A 26,165-nucleotide genomic window follows, 5' to 3' on the forward strand; every position below is an offset into this window, starting at 1 on the left:
GACAAAATGATGCATAGAGATAACAGTCTTTAATAGGCATGCCACAGAGGAAAATGTCTAAGTATCAGGGAAGGGAATCTAATGTACTTTATGTCACAGAGAGAAGACACAGAGCAAGGCAAGAGGTTGAAATCTTGGGCAAAATATTTAGGCCAGTATTTATTTTGCCTAAGAAAAAAGCATTGTCAGGAAATTGCTAGCTGTTCCCTATGTATGCTTTTGTGACCAAAAATTGTTAGGATGAAAAGTTTGAAGAATGGTTTTAGCAAAGATTAAAGCAGGATTTTTGAAGGTGACAAAAGGAAGAATGTGTTACAAATGTTTCTCAGTCCTTGACCAATCATTTTTGAGAGTGCACCGTACACGATTTATCATATTTAGTTTGGAAACCCCTGGGTTTTTCTGCTTTGCACAGATTGGGAACTCAGTATTCAAAGAATTCATCCATCAGTTAACCAATTCTGCAACCACTTAAGACTAGTGTGAAAAAGTTCACTATGCTTCAAAATAGAAAGTGGGAAGACCTAAATGATTTAAGGTTTTTTCAAATTCTGAAAAGAATTTTTTGGGTATGTCAGTAAAGTATAATCTGATAATTTTGTGGTGATGAACAAGGACTGTCTCTATGATAAACATCTGTTAATGTGAAAGTAACTTTCTGAGGGGCTCAAGGGTAGAGGGCTTGTCAAATTTTTTTTAATAAAAAATCTCTCCAGTGTTCTCTGCTCTTTGGTTAGGAGGATCAAGTTTGCTTATGAAAGTATTTTTGAAAAAGAGAACCAGAATTTTACTTGATGGTTTTTGGGCTAATGACTTAGCATTCTATATTTGTATATTTTGATGCAAAATTAAATGCCAATTGAAGGAAGACCTCCTAGGGGAAAATAAGTGAAAGAAACACAGATTTCTCTGTATTTCTTACCATTTTTGTGAATCTATAATTATCTTAAAAGTTATAAATTACTGTTTTATTACTTGAAGAAACTTATACCTGAAAATTATATTATTAATAGAAGGGAACAAAAATTGTATTTCTCATTCATATAAGTCAGATATTTTCTAAATTTGAAGACATATTCTTGTAGTGAAATTCTATTACTTAAAGTTTTAACCACATCAGTTTTGATGTCTCTTGAAAGATGAATACACCAGGTGGTAATCTAAATCTGTTTGAGAGCCTTTGCACAATTAAAAAACATAGGAAGACCTATGTGAAGAATGGCACTCTTTTAGGAAATGGGAACATAAAGCCAAGCAAGTTATGGCTTTCCTTGAGCAAAATCTATGCTGTATTGGGAGTAAAAGACAAATAGGTAGAGAATTATGATAGAACATATTAAGTGATAGTAAGAGCTAAGATAGAAGACATAAGGGGCAAAAATAAATGTAGTTCATCATATTGGCTGGGGATCCAAGGCAGACTTACTATGTGGAGATGAGACTTGAATTGGGTTTTGAAGGTTGAATAAGAAGCATCCAGGTGAGAAAGGTGGGAACACATTAAGGGGAGGACATTAAGGTGCAACAGTGCGGTATTTTCAGAAAAACCATGTTTGACTTACCAACTAGAGAACAGGGAAAAAGGCAGGAAGTCACAAGAAGTGAGGTTAGGGAGTTACGTAAGACTCAAGGTAGCAACCATCTTGTACGGATGCTAAGAATTTTGGCATATAGGAAGTATTTTATCTAAAAATATATAACTTTAAAAAACATACTAGAAAGATCCAATATTTGGCAAATTTATTTAAGTAAATAATAGCAAACTAGAAAGTTTATTTTCAATTATATTTGAAATCCTTAATAACAAAGTTTGACTATCAACATTACAAGTGATGTGGCATAAATCAGCTCCTGTTAATGGCACATTCTACGTTAAGAATGCATCATCACCATAGTAATGGGGAGGATTTTGCAAACTGATGAAATGCAAATGGAAATAACCTAGAAGTCAAAATTTTCACATAAATCATTTTTTCTTTTAGCTTGCCAAAGCATGAGTTATGTTTTGATGAATCATTGAGTAGTTAATCTGAGGAGGGCCATTCACAAGTTTCTTTCCCAGTTTATGCTTCTCGTCATTCTCCAGAAGGGAAGTATCTGACCCATTTTCTTCCTGGCAATCCAAGACTACTTCTCTCTTTGGGCTATTAGAATAAACAGATTATTGGCCAATGTGGTTAACTTTCTCCTGAAACATTTTTTTCATGGAGAAAGTGAATGGCAAGGAAAACTTTAATAAAATGGTTATAGATAGGAGAAAGCTAGATGTAAAAAACAATGCAAAATCCCATCATTCTCTCCTAAATGAATAAAATATGAATATTTAAAGAAATCCAAAAGATTCTTTGAGTAAGTTAAATAATGTATTAAGCACCAACATGTAGGATTTGTGTTAACTCTTACTGTGGAGGATACAGACAAGACACAGTCCTTACCTTCAAGAAGTTTTAAAACTGGGTAGAATAAGGACATGTATAATTAAAGTAATTACAATACAAAGAAAATATTCTGAGAGGTACATGAGAGGGAAAATACATTGTCTTGGTTTTTAATAATAAAGTTGTTGTCGTGAAGAAGATGGTTGATGTTGGAGGTGAACCTTTCAGGGGTAGGATTTTAGTAGGTGAGAATTTGAAAAGTTGGGAGGAATAGTCTATACAAAGAAAAATGAAGGAGTAAAGAAAGATAGGTATGGGGGAGGGAAAAGAATTCAGTGTTTATTTGAGCTATGGTTGGCTCTCCATACCAATTGTTCTTCAAGGGGACCACTCAGTAAAAGTGTAGATTCTACTTCATTGAGGAGTGGTAGTGCTGTCCTGGGTGAGGAATGTACTTTTCAAAACCTGTTGTGAAACATTGAAGCAGCTCAAGAAATGTCAGAGCCTCATGAATTCAGAATCAGTCCTATTATTTTGTTCTAAATATTTTACTCAGAATTATAATCCTATGTAGCTTGATAGTTTTAGTTAATGTGATGAAATATATTATAATTAATATAATGTAATACACAAATCCTAACTTCACCGAACTAAATCTCTTTCTCATGAATTGTTGTCAAGTGTCCCACATAGATTATATTATATCCTGATATAAAAAAGCCTATGGAACTCCCCAGAGGTGTTATCACATTTATGCTATACACCTCAGAGATTTTGTATCCATACTCTGGAGTGTGGTCTTGAGAATCATCATAGATTATACCTTTGTAAGTGTGTATCTCTCTCAAAGATCCATAGCAATTGCAGTGGTCATCTTCTTCTGTTTATTAGAGCAGGGTATATATACATAGTTCATAATATGTGTGCAATATATTTTTATTGAATGAATCAATGAGTGATTATTCTAGCAACTGGCTGAGTAAAAACATTCAGTATTCATTAAATACAGAATTTTTCTTCTTTAAAAAAAGTTTTTTTTTAAGATTTTTATTTTATTTATCTGAGAGAGAGAGAAAGACAGAGATAGCACAATCAGGCAGAGGGGCAGAGGGACAGGGAGAAGCAGACTCCCAGCTGAGCAGGGAGCCTGATGTGGGGCTCGATGCTAGGACGCCAGGATCACAACTTGAGCTGAAGGCAGAAGCTTAACCAACTGAGCCAACCAAGCACCTCCAGAGTTTTTTTTCTTTTGATAGTGTTGTCAAATTTGTAAAACTTTGAGATAATAAGTCTACATCCAAATAAAATGAAAATAAAAGTAAAAGGAAATGCCCAAATGAGCATACTTTAAAGGAAAAGTCATTGAATTACAAAAAATAAATATTTGTTGTTTATAAGCAGTTATTACAAATCTGAAACTACTTTAAATTTTCTAAATAATACATGTATGTCTCTTCAACTATTATTAAAATTGTGAGAAAGAGTTCTCTAACAGGATCTGAAAGGCTATCTAGAGTGTGAGGTCTTAAGACAACATTCTTGGTTAAGGAAAGCACTATTTGGGGTAAGTTGAATTTAAAGACAGTAATAGCACAAAAATCAAGGATGATAAGGGAGTGACTATCATGTGTCATATACTTTAATATTCATACCTGAGTCTCAGAAAATATATCCGGTAAGCATTATGTTCTACACATATTGAAATTGGACCTTGGAGAAATTAATAAATTGATGAACATATATTCACCTAGGGTATGGTAGATTTGGTATTTGGATCTAGGCCCATTCTCTTTCCACTAAATCAGGCTTTGCTGAATAAAGCTGAGGATGGCAAAATAAAAAAGGCAATGATAAGGAACATTTTATCTATTTTGAATACTTCTCCATATTTTAGCAAACATTTGATTTGTAGATTTCAAAAGTATTTTAGAGAAGCATACTGATATAGTTAACACAAAGCGATTAATTTCCATATAGATTAATTTTCTAGGTGGCTAAAATTTTACAGCTCCTTAGACATTATTTATTTAAATAATAATTTGACACCTTCATCTCCAAGTTCATTCACTTCTTTGTCCATTTATAGAGATTACTGATAATGTAATGCTTTTCTTGATGACTAATGGACTTCAACATTATCTCTAATGACTTTCTCTGGTATGAAAGGAGAATGCTCTAAAGAGCTTCTGAGCACCTCCATTAAAATAAACTGATGATTTAATATGAAATCTGGTTAGAATTGAGTCAAAATTATGGGCAAAACTTGGCAGTGTTTTTTTCTGAGTACAGAATATGGGGTTTTGTGTAGAAATCCTAGGATCTCTTTTTGTGAGATTCTCCCATTACATTCCAGAGAGTGACATTCTACACAAATATGGTGCAGAATTCTGGGGAAACAAAAATATTTAGGTTTATGTCTAGAACAAGCTATATTAGTTTTATCTTTCATATCTATGATAAAACATGTAATAATTTTCTTATGTTGTAAAAATTATGATAATTTGCAAATGATCTAATGGGGTATACTTTTGCTTCATAAATACTGATGTGGAAAAAACTACACAGCAATTATTATTTCAGCTGGTACTTCACTGAACCCTTGAATTGGTTGAAAACCTGATTCCACTCATAATTTTTGACAGTGAAATGCTACTTTACATCTAGAAAGTCCAACAGATTCTAGGTTTATAAGGTCACGTTCAGAAAAAATACATAGCAGTTTTCTAAATAATTTTTATCATGATAATTAAGAATATTTCAAATAATGCTTTCATTTTTCTTTAATGTGAAACAGTTAAATTAAGGTCTCAACACATGATGTGAACTGCTGAACTCGCACACATCACAAAGGATCTTCCTGAATACTATGCTAAAAGTCTTGATCAAACTTATGCTTGTCTTCCACCTGCACTAGGCTGTGTCCCTAAAGGTGACCTCAGGTCCCATGCTGAGTCTTAAGAAAATGCAATGCTGTCCATTTACAAATCATACATTGTCCCAACCCACCTTCCCAAACCATTTTCAATAATTCCCTACCTACTCCCTTCTGTAAATTTCACTTCCAAAGTTTCTCATCTCTCTCTCTCTCTTTTAATCACCTTCTCCACTTTCCTGTAATCCCTCTCTGTTCTCCCTTAAAAACCTCTATCACCTTTGTCTTAGTTTGAGTTGATTTCAATTAATATCGTAGTTTCTCTCCCTCCCTACAGTAGTTTGTCTTGTCACCTTTAACCAACATCTGGTGCTATTCGTTTGCTGGGTAGTTGCGTGAGCTCAAATAACTTCACAGAGATTATGGAGTAGAAAACTCTCCCCAAATTGATAGTTAGCATGTGCCCAGCAAAATAGTCCATGAGTGGTGAATGCAAAACAGAAGAGGAGAATGGATTTTTGAAGACTGACTGGGAAAGAAGAGCACATAGCTCAGGGGTAACAAATATGTTAATATCTCTTAGTTTAAGCACACCTGTTCGGGATTACGTATTTGCTTGATTTTCAACAATTTCAAAAAGTGCACCTAGATTCTAAGTTAACTGTCTTGAAAGAATGTCAAAATGTATCTAATTGCTCTATATTGGGAGTGACTGGACAGGAACATTTGTTACACTAGTTTTATTTTTTGTATTATCTACTTATTTTCCCATTTTTCTCCACACTGCCCTCCACTGTCTGTCTCTCACTCACAGTTGTGCATGCACGTGTGCACAAACACACACAGGGTAGCTAATAACTTCACAGACACATATGCACACACCAATTTTTAAAGAGAACATCAAAGTTATATTTTATGTGACAAAATTAATGGAAAGGTTTAGGTGTAAACAGGAAGGAAATATCTCTGAAAGAGCAAAAGAACTTAGCTGAACATGTCAGCTTTGTTACTTAATCAACTGTATGACCTTGAATAGGTCATTTATAATTCCTGAATCTTGGTTTCCTTATTTGCAAATTGGGGCTAATTGACTACAGCTCACAGGATTGCATAGAATTTGGAGCAGTGGGTAGGTATTCAATAGGTATTTACTGTCTGCTGAATCGAGATGGTGGGGTGTCAGCCAGTTTTTCATACCAGTGGTTCTCAAACTTGAGCCTGCATTACAATCATCTGGAAAGTTTGTTTAAATACAGATTGTTGAGATTTTTGATTTAGTAGATCTGGGGTGGGGCTAAAGAATTTGAATTTCTACCATTTCCCAGGAAATGCTGATTCTGCTGGTCCAAGGACCACACAGTGTTCTATACACTATGATTCAGAGACAGAGAAAGCCTTTGATATGAAAAAGCATTGACAGAAACATGTGCAGCGAAGCAGATCCACAAACAAGAATAGATACAAAAAATGACAGCAGCTTAACATCAATGAAAAAATTTTAAAGAACGTGGAAAGGAAGTGCTAGGTTTTTCTTTTGTGTATTTTTGATAGGTGTGGGACTCAGCATCTGCCTAACTATAATTATGTGGATTTGGAATTTGTGTACAAATACACTTCATTTTTGTCTAGAGACCTTTTTTTTTTTTTTTTTTAAAGATTTGCAGTAGGATTACCATAATCTTTGTTTTCTTCTCCTCACTAAGGTTATGCAAATGTTGGTTGAAACTTAAGTGCCTTCATTCACTCCCTTAAGTATTTCACATGCGTTTTTCAGGGGGCTAATGGTGTCAACAACTCTAAAAAATTGAGGGACCATGTGGCCCCTTTGAAGTCACACTGATGGCCATGAAATTGCTACAAATCAGTAGGGATTCACTTGATCCCATATTTTCCACCCAGAGTTCAATGCATATACTTCTTCTAGGATGATCTCACCACTTTTAAAAAGAGGACACCGCAGTGGGCTAATCATTAATCTTGGCCCACCTTGAACTGTTTTAGATTTCAAATGCCCTTTCAGCATAATGCAACAGAGACATTTAGTTTCTCCATCATCCATAATTCTTTCGGATACCCTTGACATTCATTTAGAATTGCAGACAGAAACAGGACGTATGTTAGCAGAAAATTCTTACCATCTTTAATAAGAAGATAGGCATTTTTCTCAGTTTGCTAAAGATCAGTGACCTTTTTTTTTACATTTTCAACTGGTGCTTCAAAGATAAATGCAGTCATTAGCTTGGTCTTATTGAGGAATATAGTGGTAGATTCTAAAACATTCCTCAATTTAAGACTATATTTAATTGACCAGTATTGTAATTTAACCATTGTCAGTGACATACCATGAAAAGTATCAGAAACTACTTCTTCTTTTTTTTTTTTTAATTTATTTATTTGGCAGAGAGAGGTTACAAGTAGGCAGAGAGGCAGGCAGAGAGAGAGAGGAGGAAGCAGTCTCCCTGCTGAGCAGAGAGCCCGATGCGGGACTCGATCCCAGGACCCTGAGATCATGACCTGAGCCGAAGGCAGCGGCTTAACCCACTGAGCCACCCAGGCGCCCCTCAGAAACTACTTCTGATAGTCCCAGTTGTAAATAGTCCCAGTTGTAAATTAATTGTCAAAGTGTGTTAAAGATTAATATCATACTGCATTTTAATTGCAAATGAGATGTGATGCTGGAGTCTTCCATGTTTTTTTTTGTTTGTTTTTTGTTTTTTGTTTTTTAATTTTTTTTTAATTTTTTATTTTTTATAAACATATATTTTTATCCCCAGGGGTACAGGTCTGTGAATCACCAGGTTTACACACTTCACAGCACTCACCAAAGCACATACCCTCCCCAATGTCCATAATCCCACCCCCTTCTCCCAAACCCCCTTTTTTGTTTTTTTTTTTAAAGATTTTATTTATTTATTTGACAGAGAGAGATCACAAGTAGATGGAGAGGCAGGTAGAGAGAGAGAGAGAGAAGCAGGCTCCCTGCTGAGCAGAGAGCCCTATGCAGGACTCGATCGCAGGACCCTGAGATCATGACCTGAGCCCAAGGCAGCGGCTTAACCCACTGAGCCACCCAGGCGCCCTGGAGTCTTCCATGTTGATCAACAAATGTTTGCATATGGTCATTTAATGTGTCTCTCTACTAAATAGATTTCATAAATGTGACAATTTCTATTTTTTTCCCTCTCCAGAGATTGTCTTTTGTCTGCTTCATTGAATTATTTCAAGAAATAATTAGTTATCAACTTAAAAAAAATATTTTATTTATTTATTTGACAGAGAGAGATCACAAATAGGCAGGTTCCCTGCAGAGCAGAGAGCCCGATGTGGGGGCTCGACCCTGGACCCTGGGATCATGACTTAAGCCGAAGGCAGAGGCTTAACCCACTAAGCCACCCAGACGCCCCAGTTATCAACATTTTCATAGTGCCATGTTTTCAAACGTTACTTTCTGTGTTTTTAGGATATATTCACAGTGAGACATAGATTAGATGAGATCAGGTGTGTTCAGGGTTGCATGCCCAAAGACAAGACATAGTTTAAATGTTTGTAAGGATGAGAATTTATTTGGAATCTTTGAGAATTGTCCACAGTAAGTGTTGATATAAATTTAACTAACTTGTAAAGTGAGAAAAGATTGTATGGCTAACTTTGCATGAAGTAAAGACTTAGAAAAGCTGGTGTGCCCCTAGAAATGGGAATCATACCCGTTATTCTCAACCATCAGCAACTGGAAAACAAACAAGCTGCTTACAACAACAAAATGCTTACATGTTTGAGTCATTTGTTGTGACCCAGGATAACTGACTTTGGATCCCAGTTTACAAGGGGACAGATGGTAGGAAATAGCATAAAACAAAAGAGTTTAGAAAAGGAGGCTGAAGATAACGTCAGAAAAGCCCAGTACAATTCATTTAAATGGTAAGAAGGGTGTGGGTAAGGCTGAGAGTAGATACTGAAAATATTTCTTCCCAAAATGTCAACTTATTTCTGGACCAGAAAATATATTTTATATAAAGTCATAAAGCTATTTAGAGTTTTGCCTTTCCCTCCTTCCCCCATTTTTTTAAGTAAAATCAGTTCTTCAGGATTACCTTTAGAAAATTAGAAATCCTCGTTTCTTATCCAGGGCATCCTAGCCACGCCCAACTTTGGCCCTATCTTATTATGCCTCCTGCATTTCACATTTGGGGAAACAAACCTGACGGAATCCTCATGTGGCCTTGAGTCATGTGTCTCTTCACTTGAGCCATGGAGAGAAGGAAAGTCTGCCATTACGTATAGGGAGGCCGTTAAATACTAAATGTGCAAGAGTAAGGGACAGTTACTGCCATGTTTTTGCTGTTGGAAAAAAAATCTATGGAGAATACAAAATAGCACTGGAAATGTATTAGCTCTAGTAAAAGTCCACTGAGTTTCTAAATTAGATCTACCGTGATAAGGAGGTGTGGGCAGGAAAGTTAGCTGTAATACTTCCTCACCTCCCACCCCCCCAAAAAAATCCCTCAAGTTATTATAGATTATTTTGAGAAGTGTTCTATATTCAATCTAAATTTCTGATCAGTCTAATTTAAAGCACAGACTTTAAAGCCTCAAAAATCAACTAAAATTACTAAATAAGAAAACCTGGTCTCATTTTTTTAATGAAAAAAGTTTAGATCATATAAGGGTTAAGAAAAATTTAGGTTTGGGGGCACCTCGGTGGCTCAATGGGTTAAAGCCTCTGCCTTCAACTCAAGTCATGATCCAGGGTCCTGGGATCCAGCCCCACATCAGGCTCTCTGCTCCGAGGGGAGCCTGCTTCTCCCATCTCTCTGCCTGCCTCTCTGCCTACTTGTGATCTCTGCCTGTCAAATAAATAAACAAAATCTTAAAAAAGAAGAGAGAGAAAAAGAAAAATTTAGGTTTTAGTAAACTGTAGAGTCTGAGAAGAGCTTGGCAAAATCTAATAGTTGCCTGGTTCATCTCTGGTTCTCTTCTTGTAGTAGATGATACTAGGAGATCCAGGGCCATTGAGGAGCTTACCAAGCACCTCTAGAAGATTACTTAGGACTGAAATAGTCCATGTTCTTTCTACTACACCATGAGGCTCCTACAAACATTTACAAATTGTTGGCAGCCAGGCAAAAATTTTATATCCACTTAATGTTTTATAGACTAATTTATCTTGTTCATTACCCAGAAATAATTCATTCTAGTTGGGCTTGACCACTGTGTTTTATTTATAAAGGAAGAAAAACTTAAAAGCCAACAGAAAAGGTTGAAGAAATTACTTCATGGCATATTTCACCAAATGAGCACCATATCAGTACAGATACTTAGCCTAAAGACATTCCTATAAAATGTCTACCACATTTACTAAAGTTTTTATGAATTTCCTTAATATAATTATATATAATATAGACTATCTTTTCTCCTCAATTTAATGAAAACAATAAAGTGGTTCAGTAGAACACATCTTGGTGTTGGGTTTCTGGCAAGAAAAAGTCTTACTTGATGCATTGAAGAGTTCACAAATTCGCTAAGCACGAACACCCCTAAGTAGTTTAAAATACTTAATGTACAACAAGTTTTAGGATTCAAACTCAGGCTCACTTTGAACACATGTATTGTAAATTTTCTAAGCTTTCAATGTGGCATGAAATAATTTATAATTATCATCTAACTCTTTCAAAGATTTTTTCCATCAATACTTAAATAGTGGGTAATTATATTGCTAAGAAATATAAATACTACTACTAGTATATATATTTTTATCTAACTGTGTGGAAAAAAAGTTTGCCTGCTTTTTATATACTGCCCAAACCAAAAATTTACCATATATGAAATTATGTATTTCTGTGACTTGTGATTTTGGCGATGAGGAATTCTGGCTTCTGCTGAAAAGGGGGCTTAATCAAGATGGGAAGCTCATGGCCTTCTGAACTGAAGATTTCCCCTTTATGGCCATACACCAAGGTTAAAGTGATTCTGTATCCTCAGAGTCCATAGAACTGCCCTGCCATTGCCACAACACACAGCTGGCAAAGAATACAGGTCTCTTAGGCTGGAAATACAAGACAGCATCACACATTCATTTCGGATCATGAATTAAAGGACATCGCCAGTATTTTGCAGAGCATATTGGAAGGAATGCTTGCATAGAAATGAATGTAAAGTGTTTTCTTGGTACTTGAAATTGGTATTTGGAGAAAGCATAAAAAGAAAGATTAAAACTCCATGTAAGAAGAGTCTGACATTCTAGCATAGACAACATCAGAAAAGCAGCATGAGAGAAGAGGAGATGTTCTAAGAACAGATACTGTTACCTTGGCTACATGTGGGGGTCGCAGAGGATGGGGGGTATATTATTCCTTCTCTAGTGAGATGCAACTAACGATTGATATTAGAACCCAGTGCATATCCTTTATTGTTCTTTGTCATTATACATGAGAAATGGAATGCTATGTATGATTTTTAAACCCTTACTGAATATTTTTGTTGTTTTCATTATATGTTGAGTTAATAGCTATCTACAAAGAAAATATTAGACAAGAAGAATTATTTTTGGCACATTGTAGCTTTTTTTCCCATGGTGAATGATGACCAAGAGTTATCTCAATAGCACATCTTATTTAAAAACTAATGCTTAGTTTGGTTTAAAATAATATGCTCTTGGGGCATCTAGGTGGTGCAGTGGGTTGAGCAACCAACTCTTGTTTTCCATCTGGGTTGGGATCTCAGGGTCAGGAGATTGAGTCCTGCATCGAGTTCCACAGTCAGCACAGAGTCTGCTTGGAACTCTCTCTCCCTCTCCATCTGCCCTCCCACTCATGCTCTCTCTCTCCCTCTCTCTCAAATAAATAAATAAATCTTTTAAGAAAAATAAAATAGTATGCTCTTGAGAAAGTGCACATATCTTTTAAGAGAAAACATGAGCTATGTGATCCAAGTTTGAAAATAAAAACTGATGGTTTATAAAGGAAGATTCTATGTAGGTGGTGGTCCCAGATGATCAAAAGGAACACTTTGGAGAACTTAAAAAACAATGCTGAGAGGCAACTAAGTAGAGAAATATATATGCATATTTTAGACAGGTGTTATTTTATACTCTTCTTTGTGTAAGTCTTAGTAAACTTTTCTCATCAAAACATGCTGAAAATTTAATATTTAAGACTAGAAGATAGGTTACAACTACTATCTACTTGATTTCTTAAATATATATTATTTCTAGGATCCAGATTATAGAATAAAATAAACAGAATACCAAAACCTAAAAGTTGACAGAGGAGAAACACTGAGAGAAATAAAATGATTGAACTGACTTGATCCAAACCATGCAAACTGCAAATGTTTTACTTTGCTCTTTCAAGTAAAGTAATTGTTAAAACCTTTAAAAATTGGGGGGAAAATAGTATTCAAAGAAAAGTGATCTTAAACTTCTTTGTAGCATACCTCAGTTATGCCAGAAAAAATGCCACAATATTATGTTTTGAAGAAATGTTTCTGTTTATGTTAATTTATCAAAATCTGAAAACATTTCCCCAGAAGACTCAATTAATATTCTTCGATTAAAAAATCAATTTTAAGAAAGAATTTGAATTGACTTGCTCAGTTCAGACTAGTTTATACAGTATTGTCAAATAATTATTAAATTCAACTGAAATAAGATAATTTTTAATAATTCATGGTGATTAAAATTTTGGTGCATAGATACGGTATAGGGAAAAATGGAAGCTAGAAATTTGAAAATAATTTGTCAGATTGCCATGAAAATGGCAAAATACAATTCTAGGTAAAGCGGTTGGCTTTTTAGCAAGTGAGGTTAGTAAATTAACTGAAACATCTATGAAGAAAAAGTAACATTAAGTAGTTTCACACTATTCAATTCCTAGTGTAAATATTTCCACCTCTCCTACTAATTCTAGATGACCAAAAGAAAACTCTGACTGTAATATAATTTAATTTACTACAGACTGAAATATTTCAGTGTAGATTATTCTTGGGTAAGATTCAAAGTAAACTCTGTTTGTTTTCATATAAGAAGCTTTACAAATGATGTCCAAAGAGATTTCAAATCTAGTGTCATAATTTAATTTTAGAAGGAGATATATTTAAAATCTCCACATTTTACCAAAACAGACCCAGAAATTCAGAACCCATAATACAGTATACATTTCTTGGTCCGTGTTATTAAATAGATAGATGAATAGAAATATGCACATCTGTCTTATACAAACAGACCAGTTTAAATACAATTGTAACTAAGAAAATTAATCAAATAAATAAAAATAGACATGAAAGCTCACAAAGCTTGACTAAACTATGGTAGCATGGAAATGGGGCTCAGGAATGGAACTCTATTAAGCAGTTTTTATTTATGGATAGGTTACCGCTACTCTGTCGCTGAACTTAATTCTTGATGCATTGATAAAAGAACTGGACTAATTTTCTTATCAAGGAGAAATGTTCAGTATGCAGATTTCAGATTCTTTCAAAACTCTGATCTGGGGTCATTTGGCAGAAGTGAGAACTATGGTGAAGAATGAGGAGAGTGAAGTTGGCCAGAGGTAGGAAGATTCTCCATTTGCCCTGAGTTTATTTATTGAAAGTATGACTCTTCTGTTTCTCCCTGTGGGCCACATCTGTACTATCAGCACCTTGCCCAGCAGATGCCCAGTAGATAATCATGGAACAAATTAGTTTATTTATCTCCATAAATTCATGTGCAAAGCACCTGTTGCAACTTTGGCAAACTTAACTTTCCTCTGGAAAGAGGAAAGGAGGGAAAGCTATTGGCAGGGATTCCTTCTTATTTTGAGGGTGCCAGTGCAACTCTGAGTACTCAGGTAAAATCCAAAGCCAGTTCATGTTCACCTTCCAGGGCAGACAGGAATGCAGAGTGTCCCCCCTTCACCGCCCCAGTTTGTCTGCCCATTCTCAGCACGGTCTCCAGTGCACCCAGAGACGGGTCCCTCACATTCTAATTGTGTGTATATATATATTCAACTCAAAAGTGATGAGTTGTTACCTCAAGAGACTGATTACCAAATATTACCCTATGAAAATATTTTAAAAATATTACATGTTGGGGCGCCCGGGTGGCTCAGTCATTAAGCATCTTCTTTTGGCTCAAGTCATGATCCCAGGGTCCTGGGATGGAGCCCTCCATCGGGCTCCCTGCTCAGCTGGAAGCCTGCTTCTTCCTCTCCCACTCCCCCTGCTTGTCTTCCCTCTCTCTCTGCATCTCTCTTTGTCAAATAAATAAATAAAAATTTTTTAAAAATGTCATGTTCACTGTGTAAAACCACCTACCAAGCATAAAAAGAGCCACTGTGACTTGCATGGTATCCGAAGAGAAAGAAAAAAATGAAATCGCAACTGAGTGCAGAATTATTCTGCCCAGTCGTTTCCTACTAATTTCCGCTTGCTTCAACCACAACAAAAGGGCCACTTTATTCTCTCTCCTTACATAAGTGTGCAGTCCTAAGAACGTGTGTTTGAAAAGCTTTAAAAAAAAAAAAAAAAAAAAAAGTCCCCTAACCATAGAGCCTAGTATCGCAGTCCACACCCTGGATGTACTTTGCTTCAGAAACGTGGTCAAGGATGTTAAGGCAATGAAGTCTGCTGCAAATGTCCAAATATAAACAGGTCCTTGTTGACTCTAAAACCCTGAGGGATGTTTTCACCTTGAGTGCTTAACAGCTTTCTGACATGGTGGGAGATCCTATCTTCATTCCTCTAGCCTACAAACAGTCTTCTTATCCCTCTTTGCTTTCTTAGTCAACACTTTAAGTTCAGAGAGGATGACAGAGTCTTCTCTTTATGTGGAGACTTAAAAGCTCCTAGAAGAGTCCCATCATTTCACGCCCTTCCTCTTTCATCATCATCAACTCCTCTTTTTATTGTGTCTCTAACCTGCCATTCAACAAAAACAGCTGCTAATAATTATGTTTGTGGTACGAGGCTCTTGTGATCTAATTGCACAGACTTGTGCCACATGTCTTGTCCAGTTACACAAACTTGATTTCCGAAAAGAGCGCTTCAGAGACATTTGCTTAGCTGTCTTCCCACTCCCAGGCTTCAAGGGCTGCACACATGATCCTGGTAAACGCCTGTGCCTCACCATTGTGTTCATGTTTTATCTTCTTTCACCTTCATTCAACTCTTCCAAAAATACTGGCATCCTTGTAGAGTGAGGAGTGTACGACTTATTGGAACCTGATAGTTTCCTTTCTTCAATTGCCCTTGCTAACTGGCTATGCTGTACGGTAATCACCTTGGAAGGTCAGAGGTATTTTTGACTTTTAAATTGAAGCGAAGTATTGACACACTAGGTCTTTTTTTAGACAAATAGACAAATTTTTTGACAAATTTATTAGAAGCAGAAAAAATATGTAGTTAACTTTCTTTGGAAGATATATTCTCAGACAGATTCTGTACTTTCCCCCTAATTCTGACCATAGACTGACAATCTCACCTACATTAATAAATACTTTTAAGCAGTTTAAGGAGAGGGTGCCTAGGTGGCTTAGTGGGTTAAAGCCTCTGCCTTTGGCTCACATCATGGTCTCCAGGTCCTGGAATTGAGCCCTACATTGGGCTCTCTGTATAGCAAGGAGCCTGCTTCCTTCTCTCTCTCTCTGCCTGCCTCTCTGCCCACTTGTGATCTCTGTCTGTCAAATAAATAAATAAAATCTTTAAAAAGAAAAGAAGTTTAAGGAGAAGAAACCCATATAAGGAAAATTATTTCAACTAGATTCCTATCCAGAATAATTTGTTGCTATATGTGAAGAATTGATATTACAGATGAAGATTTTGCTCTTACTTTTAGCAAATAAGTATATGTCATGGAATTCTTTTGACTTCACCAAGTCTAGTTTTTATTATGTTTCTTGAAGCAGATGTCTTCCTATTTGGTTGGTGTATTTTGATGATGGGCTTTTAACCAGACATCACTGTCTTCTTCATCAACATCTCCATCCTCAACTAGCAGCCATATTCACATGGTAAGTGAAAAATATCACAGAATGAGCATACATTCAATATCAGAAACATTTGTTTTGACATCTATGGCTCAGGCCTTCTAAGCAGTCCTGGCAAAATCACCATCTAGTCTACAACACAAAACAGCTGTTTTAGGTGGCAAAGTCTTGTCGAGCGAAAGAGCCCAGCCCTTCCAAATGGATAACTGGCAAGGTCTTGTTCCAGTTCATCTTTCGTCTCTACTGAATCTGGACAAACAACTGTGAATTTGTGCCAGATTCCTCCTCCTGTAATAGTCAGCCTGGCTTCCCACGGAGACATAGAGTTTTTAGAGCCTTAGTATCCCCAGGGTATCTGCTAGTACAAAGCTGGCTTCGGATAAGCCACATTAATAGCAGTTTCCTCTTGTCATTCTTAAGCTGTCCTTTTATATTTATGAGCTCATTCGCAGGAGTTAAATGTTTTGCATATATTTTTACTACTTCAATAGCTGACACTTACTCAAAAACGGCAGGTTCTTTAATCCTTTAGTCAATAGCTTTCCAGCATTTCCCAAAGTATTGGATTTTCAAAAGAAAGTTGACTAAAAAGACATTATCAACAAGGTGCAAGGAGACAGTGGTAGTTGATACTTCTCTTTCTCAACATATGGCTTATGTTACAACTGAGCAGGTCCTAGCTTTTATCTCTGGGAGCTGTGAGGTTGACTATGTATAAAGTCTCATTGTCTAATTAATCCTTACTTAAAATTCTCCTAAGTAGGTCTAACATGAATAGGAAGTTGGTTTTTGTTAGTTGTTCCACTTTTCAATATACCACACACCTGGGAAATATTCAGTTTAAGACCGGGTCCAAGCCTTTTGGCATTAACTACCTCTAAACGTTAAGATATCACCGGCAATTTGCCTCTGCTTCAGAAAATTAAAGACATATTTGAGATATAAACATGAGTATGCCACTACTATTACTAGCAATAACTGAGAGCTGTTCTTTTATATAATGGGCGGGGGGGAAGAATATTCTCAGATGAAATAGATAGCACAAGTCCAAATGGTAATATTCTTTTAAAATAACTGCATATGCATTTTTATGTGAATGCTAAAATAAAGTTTATTAAATGCTACTGTTTTTCTTTATGGTTATTATACTGTTGTTATGGTAGGAAAACACAGACCCTATAGAAATAGTATATAACCTGATCTTTCAGGAAAATAACAAAACAATTTAAATTGCTTATAGGGTAGGGATTATTAGCTCAGTTGATTAGACATTGCTATTTTTTGCAAGATTACAGTCTGTTTAGTTTAAAATAGGAAAAATCCTACTTGGATCTTTTATTCAAACTGATTTGATCCTAGCAATTATATTTTGCATTCATATTCTGATCATTAAAAATAATCTTGTGAGTAACACTTTAAATAGTTATGACTGGTAAAATGATTACTGTTGGTTATGACATCATTTATACAGGATAGCTAAAGGTCAAAAGAGACATGGGTGAATGGGAAGGGACCCTGAAAAATTTATTTGGGAACTAGATTTACATTTTTTTTTTTTTTTTTGGTCAATGTAGAAATTAAGCAAGATTAGATATTTCCTTAAAAGTATATGCACTTATTTTAGAGCTTCTTTCTTTCTGGGGTCTCCCCACTAAGACTTTGTTTCACTACATTTTTTTTTTTTTTTTAAATCTTGGAGCTTTGCCCAGTAACTGAGACTCTAAGGAACTGCTTGCATAAATATCCATCCACATCCCAACGCTTAGGTCTACTAACTTTACGTGATTTTAGTTTTTATTAAATAATTGCATTGATAAGAGAAAAAGGAAGAGGAAATTGAAAATGTAGCTTTGTGCCTTTAATTAGAGACTCAGAAATTGTTCTCATACAATTTCCATGTTTGGTTTAATGTTTTCTAAAAAAGCGCTGACATTTAAAACATTCTTTAAAAGGTCATTTTGAAGACATGTGAGCAAGTTGTACTGAGGGTGTTGTATGTGCAATTAGGGTTCCTTTCTCTGTAAAGCCTTGCCAGTGTCTTAGATGAATGAGGATCTACCAGCTCAGTTTTCATCACCTTCTGTATCGCTGGGTCTGACACAATGTTGTTGATCCCATTTTGCATGCAAAAAACCACATGGGACTGAAAATTAAAAACAGTTACCAGCCAAGCTATTATAACACACATAACCAAAGACCACCAAGAGCAGAAATCATGCTAGCATCATGCTAAAAGGAATGCGAAACAGTGCCATAACTATTACGATTACTCAATACTTAATGATTGGTTGATAGTTACATGTGGACACTTGGGGCTAGAGCTGGAGACATCTAGGTTTTGTTTCTGATGGTAGTGCTGTTGAATATAAATAACTGAAGGAAAAACAGTACAAATGCTTCCCTTTCTGTCTTCCCTCTTGAGATAATAGTGTTAAATCCAACATATGTGTAAAGCACAAGTATAACTCCATTTTACCACTGAATACTACAGAGTTATGCTTAGTGTTTTGTTAAAAATGTTTTACTCTTGGTAGGGAGTCTGTTGATAGTAGTTCCAGCTTTGGCTTGGCACGTCGTGAGCTAAATAAATTTGGAAGAGCCGGCTAACCCCTCAGAATCTCCTTCCTCATCTGGAAAATAAGGAGGTTGCCCCAGAGGTGATTATCAAAGTCTTTTCCAACTTTAGAAATCTCTGATCTACGAACAAAAGCCAAAAATACAATTTAGGATTTGGCACCTGATTTTCTACTACGCTGGTACCATGAACAGCTTCTTTCATTAATCTCACATGTTGAATTTCTCTGTGTAACCTGGTTTGACTTTGTGGTTTTTTCCTTTAAAGGAACTAAGTATACTATCCCTTTGGCAACTGCAGGTGATTCTTAAAAGAACTTTTCATCATACTTGGGAAGTAAATGTAGTGCCTAATGGTGCACATGCCCTACTGCCCTCTAGTGGGTGAAACCATATCTTCCCTAGCTCACCCACAGACTAGGTTAAGAGAAGGCATCTCAAACTAATCACATGAGGTGGGGGGAAAGGGTGCTCAGCGTCTGCATTACAAATTTCTGAGTGATTTCATTGCTGCTGGTCCAAGGACCGCACTTTGACTGGGAAGAGTTTAAATGATGAGTGTTCTTTGGCACATAATTTGTTCAAGTAAGGAAGGAAACCCATTCGGTGTGAGCTGAGAAGTAAGTTTGTAGTTAGTAGAAGATGAAAAGGAAGAAGAAGAACGGGGGAGGAGGAAGGATTGGAGAGTAAGAAGGAGGAGGAGGAGAGGAAAACAAGACCACCGGATTGAAAGGGCTCATTTGGCAAAACCACATTGCTCTTGATCACTAGCCATCTCGGGAAAGTTTCTAAGTCTAGGCTTAATATGACTATTATATTAGGACTTAGGATACCACTAATAATTGATTATATTTTAATTAAAAGATAGGCCTACAAAAACTTAGGACTAATTGAACCTAATTTGGAAGACAATTCTATAGTTATGTAAAAACACATTAGAATCAGTCTAGACAGAAAATATTCCCCATATTTGTGTAATTTATTGCAGAAGGAAGCTGAGTTGATGGAACAATGAGTACATGTGTCCAGATGCACTGAGCTCTTGCAGAGTGGGATTACTTTCTAGACAGAAGAATAATCTAAGTTTAGCAGCAAAAAATTATATCTATGTCCAAAGCACTTGTACTTGTCTCTGTGCCAAGCACACTGTGGTCCTTACCTTGATGGCCCTAGCTTATATATATATAAGCTGAAATTGAGAAAGATCAGAGTCAAGGTCCAAACTCTAAAGAGGCATCAAATGTGTAGGCTCTTAACTGCTAGATGATGTTGCATTTCGTTGGTTTTCAAAATGTTAACTCCAGTTGACTAACAGATGAAGTGAGTCCTTACCTTTTTGTGATTAGATTTCCGTATCCTCAGCAGCTGCCTCTCTAGTGCATTGGGAGGAGATGATGCTAAGACTGCCAGTTTGAATGATAAATGATGTGTGCCTGGATCCCACTATCTCTACGTTTGTATTTTATGTGTGGGGAGTTGACTGTAGGAAGAGGGAGGAGCTGGCAGCAGGAGAGAAGGCAGAGCCTGACCCTCTCATCTGTTTTTAGGTCTGACTTCCTATTCCTCCATCTGAGCTTTCATTCTCCAACTCTTCTGGGCCTTGCTTTCTTTTCAGAAGCAAATGGTCACAGGTACAAAAAGGTGATTATCATTTCTTTGGCACCTACAGTTAGGAAAGGCACCACTTCCTTACATTAATGCTGTTATTACATATTTATCTTCCTCACATTCTGCTTCCAGTAAATCTCATTGTCTTGAAACTTTGTGATGCCCCTGATCATGTTTCTAAATGAGGATTCAAGTGCTGTCTTGTTTTGTCTGTAACTTTGGGGCCTCCATCTTCTCCCATTTTGCCGTATTATCCCTGTAGTCTAGAATGAGAATTTCTCTGAAAAATACTGCTGCTTCTAGCCTTTTCTCAAGGGTGTTTTGAATATTCTTAGGAATCATCTGCAAAGATTTCTTGAAACCCAATACCAACCTAAGTTTTCTCCTGATTCACTGAAAAGAAATGCTTGCCACATTATCATCCCATCTATGAAGGGGAATATAATCACTTCACACAAAAACTACACTCAGAAATACCTTAGACACTTATCAACAGAAGTGTCTTTAGAGGTTATATTGAAGAATGTCAGTAATTTGGATTGGACAGACTGGATGTATAAAATAGTTAAATGAATTACCTTGCTTTATACAGCAGTGGTTAGCCAGGTGTTTCTAACCCTAGCCTAATGTTTTTTCTACTAGCTCTAGAAAAACGATGCTACGCAAAGTAGCTTCTACCAAGATGGTAATGCCAGGAGAACAAGAAAACTGATGCCTCATATTGTTTAATCAGCTTGCAAATAAATATTCTGGTTATAAACCAACCTCAGAAGGGCTGAGTGGAAATAATTATAACCACTGAGAGGAAATAACTGAGTGTTAGAAAATCTCTATAGCACAGAACTTTTCTCTTTCACTAGTGCCAGAGTCAGAATTTTAACTTAAACATAAGGAAGGGTAAATAACAGCAAGCAAATCATAAAGATCAGAATACTTTGTCTTTTTCTAACCACAAAGTTATAAGGACAGATGCATACAGGTGGGAATATGTGAGTCACAACAAAACAATGATCAGTAGTCGTTCGCCAAGAGACTCTTGTGCATCCTCATGAGAAAAAAATGACCTACTCCATTTTCCCTCAAGCAAGCACTATTAGATTGGAAAGGTCTCCAGATCTCTTTTTTTTTAATCAAGAAGTTTTGATAATTTTGATCATTTAAAATCTTGAGTTTTGACTGTATCCTTAGTCCTGTTCACAGCTAGTATCCTACTTAGTATATATTTTGGTATATAATAAAAGAAGTCTTTCATATTCAGTATACCTTATCAAAAGAAAATGTAAACAGCCTTCTTGGGAATTCTCCTGGGAGGAAACATTCAGATTTTATGATCCCAAGGCTACATGCAAAATATAACTTTTGACATGCTAAATTTATTTGTTGATTTACAACTTGAGCATCATTAATAGAAATCAGTGTAGTTCTATTTGTTTTGTATTAATTTATTGTTTAGTACATGGAAACTGATCATGGAAAACAAATCATTACAAATTTACATTGTAGTGGGTATTTACCCTGAAGACACAAATGTAGTGATCCAAAGGGGCACGTGCACCCAAATGTTTATAGCAGCAATGTCCACAATAGTCAAACTATGGAAAGAACCTAGATGTCCATCAACAAATGAATGGATAGAGAAGATGTGGTATATGTATACAATGGACTACTATGCAGCCATCAAAAAGATGCAATCTTGCCTCTTGCAACAACGTGGATGGAACTAGAGGGTATTATGCTGACCGAAGTAAGGCAATCAGAGAAAGACAATTATCATATGATATGAGGAATTTGAGAGGCAGGGAGGGAGAGTTGGAGGGTATGGAAGGGAAAAATGAAACAAGATGGGATCAGGACGGACACAAGCCATAAGAGACTCTCAATTTCACAAAACAAACTGAGGGTTGCTGGGGGTGGGGGGCTAGGGCTAGGGTAGTTGGATTATGGACATGGGGGAGGGTATATGCTATGGTGAGCGCTGTGAAATGTGTAAGCCTGATGATTCGTAGACCTGTACCCCTGAGGCAAATAATACATTATATGTTAATAAAAATACTTGAAAAAATTTACATAGTAGTGAAGATATATGCTTAGATGTTGTCTCTATATCAAGCTTTAGTTTACTGTTTTCCTCCCTGTTGACTATACGTGTTGTGAAAATGGAAAAAAATAATTCTGTCAACACAGTATAGAATATGCTTTATTACATATGCAGACCCACTTTAATAACTCATAATTTATATTCTTTAATATTAAAATATTGGAATATAATTAGTGAATGTTAATAATAATAATGACCTCAATACTAGAGGTGACCTTCAAATATCCTTAGAACCTATGTTCCTTATTACCTGACTCAAAGTGAGAAAAGAATTGATTTTAGATAAGATAGAATACTACCTTTACTACCACTGCAGTTGTCAGCAATTTCTCTAGTGCTAAAAATGGATCTAGGATCTACTGGTTGTAATTGTGAATGTTATTTAATTTTCTAAACCACATAAGCCCATGCTTTATTAATGATCCTATTTTATTTTGGAAAAGAAAAAGCATACCACTGACCCTGAGATATGATGAAGATAACACAAAGAGAAAGCTACCATTACATCTTAAATATTAATCAGATTCAATAATACACTATAGAAGATGCCATTGTGGTTAAATTAGATTTATCCAGAAATTCAAACATAGTTTAATATTGGGTAACTACACCCTCTGATACAACTGGTATTTAATATTAACAAAGGGTGTGCTTGGCTGGCTCAGTCAGTGGATCATGAAACTCTTGGACTCAGTGTTGTGGATTCAAGCCTCATGTTGGGTGTGGAGATTACTTAAAAATAAAAATTAAAAAAAAATATTAACCAAGAAGTTCAGGTTGGTGAAATACAAAATTGAATAGAAATTAGAAGGATAAATATTGAAAAGAAGATGCCATACTATCATTACCTTTGGGTTATAGGATTACCTAACTACAACACCCAAATAATCTACCGAAAACCTTAATGGTTCTTTAAGTTGGTTCAATACAAGATATTTAAAATTAATAATTTTTCTGTATGACTACCAATATTAAAAAATAATCCCTTTATAAATCATAAGAAATAAAAAAATAAGAAGCAATCATGAGCAAAATATGCAGGACTTTATAAGAAGAAATAAAATATTGAGAGATACAAAAGGATGACTATAAAGAGTTACGAATATTGTAAACATTTCACTCTCTCATTTATTATGTACTTGATACAACTTTGATGTTTTAACTTAGTAAAGCAGTCTTATGTCACATTAGAAGAAATAGTTAAGAATAACAAAAATCTAACCTTAAAAATATGTAATTTTGAGGAAAACATTTTCTATCAGGTAGTAAAATACATCATACAGATATAATGACTTCAACAATGTGACAGTGGCACAAAAGGTAATGGATGGGATGACAGCTGGGGCCTTAGTTATCCTACATATAAACATTTCCATCAAGCAGAGGGAGTGTGGACTTCTTTTGGAAATATGACATGACCTTTTATCACTTCTCAGTTTACTCATGAAAATGTCATTTCCATCCCGACTCTTCAAGTTGTTAATCCTTGTTCTGCCCTCAACTGTTTGCATACATTAGAGGCATTGGGAGGACGTCTCAGGTCAAATATTTTTAAATTTATGCCTACCCAATATCTTTAAAAAATCACAGCAGTATCAAAAATTTTGAGGAATATAGGATTCATTCTTATAAGAATGATTTTTAAAACTATACTTAAACTTACCAGAAGGCTAAAACTATGGGCTTGAAAATAGTATGTTAGTGTAAAATAGATTTCTTTTTTAGTGTTGCTCCATTTGTTGCAAAAATATAGTAAAGAATACATTTTACCATATAACAGTGTCCTTCCTTATGGTTTCATCAAGCAGATAATCTGTAATTTTTAAGGGCTTTAAGTTTTTTTATACTTGTGAGTCCTCAGTCCTACAGCATACTAAACTTGTCTATTCTCACTAGCTGCTTGAAAACCCAAGGGACACTATTTACCGTCCATTCCTTGTATAATTATGTTTGAAGGTAAAAAATTCATGTTAATTGATTCTTAACTCCATCTATAATTTCAACTGTTACTTTTTCTTTGCTTTATTTTACCTTTATTTTATCCTTTATCTTTACATGCTTTTAAAATCAATTGGAAATAAACATAGTGTAAGAAAATAATAAATAATTAGTGTGTCAAATAGAGTTTATGATTCAGATAGCAAGAAAAACAGAAGATTCATTATGGGATGCTGGGCAATTACCTAAATATTTACATAATGGGGAGTGATTGAATCCTGTCCTCAAACTGATGTTATACCCTGAGTTAGTGAAAGCATTAACTTTGAAGAACAATACTATCATGTAATCAGATATAAAAATATAGGGAAATAACCTGTCCTGGGGCATGAGAAAAGATAAAACACAAGGACATACTCTCGAATTGAAAATGAAAGATTTGAATATAAAAAAATAATGATTCCATAAATTATTCTATGCATAATAAACAAAGAGATTTAGAAAGAGAACATTTCTACTATAAATTTGACAAGGAAACTAACCCCAGTTGACTAAGAGTTACATAAATCAATGAAAAAGGACTAAAATTCAACAGAAAATTAGGCAAATGACATCAAAATACAACTCAAAAGAAAAATACAGGTTTTAGGCATACAAAATTCTCTTAGTTAATACAAGAAATTCAAATTAAAACAAGAAAATTTTTGCTTATCACATTAGCTAAGGTAAAAAGAACCAATGAGAGCCAGTGTTGATATGGGTTTGGTAAACTGGTGATAGGTGTGTAAATTGGAACATTCTTATTTTTTAAGAATTTTTTTACTTGGCTTTTTTGTTTTGTTTTATTTTTGTTTTTTTTTTTAAGATTTTATTTATTTATTTGGCAGAAAGGGAGAGAGAGCCCAAGCAGGGGGAGAGGCAGAGGGAGAGGGAGAAGCAGGTTCCTTGTAGAGCAGGAGAAGTCCAATACAGGACTCAACCCCAGGACTCCGGGACCACCACCTGAGCCAAAGACCATGGCCCAACCCACTGAACCACCTAGGAGCCCCTAAATTGGAACATTTTAAAGCAATTAAGCAATTTACTGGAATAGCCTTAAAAAACGGTTAAACCCTTTAACCAAATAATTTTACTTCTAGAAATCTGTACAAAAAAATTAGGAATGACAAAAACAGATTGGTGTATTAAAAAGTACACTGAAATTATTATATGTAGTAATACAATGGAAAACAATCCAAATGCCCAACTAAACATAAGTGTTAAACTATTATTGTATGACATTATTGTTATATTTCCACTGGCAATCAGAAAATATGTTCGAAAAATGTTAGAAATAGCATCATTTAGTGATAGGATTTGCTGGTAATGTAAACTCTAAGTATGATACTGTATGATCGCATTTCTCTAAAAGCTACTATTCAGTACCTATCTTATATATTACTTACAATTATCAGAAAGGAGGAAGATAATCTAAAATAACTGATCATTTCTGAGTGATAGCCTTATTGGCGATTTTCCTTTCCCTTTTCAATCATCTGAATTTTCCACAGCCAGTATTTTTTTTTTTTTTTTTGAGTGCCATGTAGTCAGAAAAGATGTCTTGATCATCGAAGTGGAGAGATACTAAAAGACATAGAAATTATGAAGCTCTGCGTAGACCTCCTAGAGTTCCTGAAGTGATGGGAGCTCCTATTTGCCATTGAAAGGAGATAGATGCCCTATCTGTATAGGAAGAT

At 35.5% G+C, this 26,165-nt stretch overlaps 1 protein-coding gene across 1 annotated transcript in view; it reads right to left on the reverse strand.

Annotated features, from left to right (window-relative positions):
- Nucleotides 1-26,165, reverse strand: part of FGF10 (fibroblast growth factor 10) — an 87,761-nt gene that overhangs the window by 6,994 nt on the left and 54,602 nt on the right. The window lies entirely within an intron of this gene.

Source organism: Mustela lutreola, chromosome 5 (assembly GCF_030435805.1).
Source record: "Mustela lutreola isolate mMusLut2 chromosome 5, mMusLut2.pri, whole genome shotgun sequence".
NCBI lineage: Eukaryota > Metazoa > Chordata > Mammalia > Carnivora > Mustelidae > Mustela > Mustela lutreola.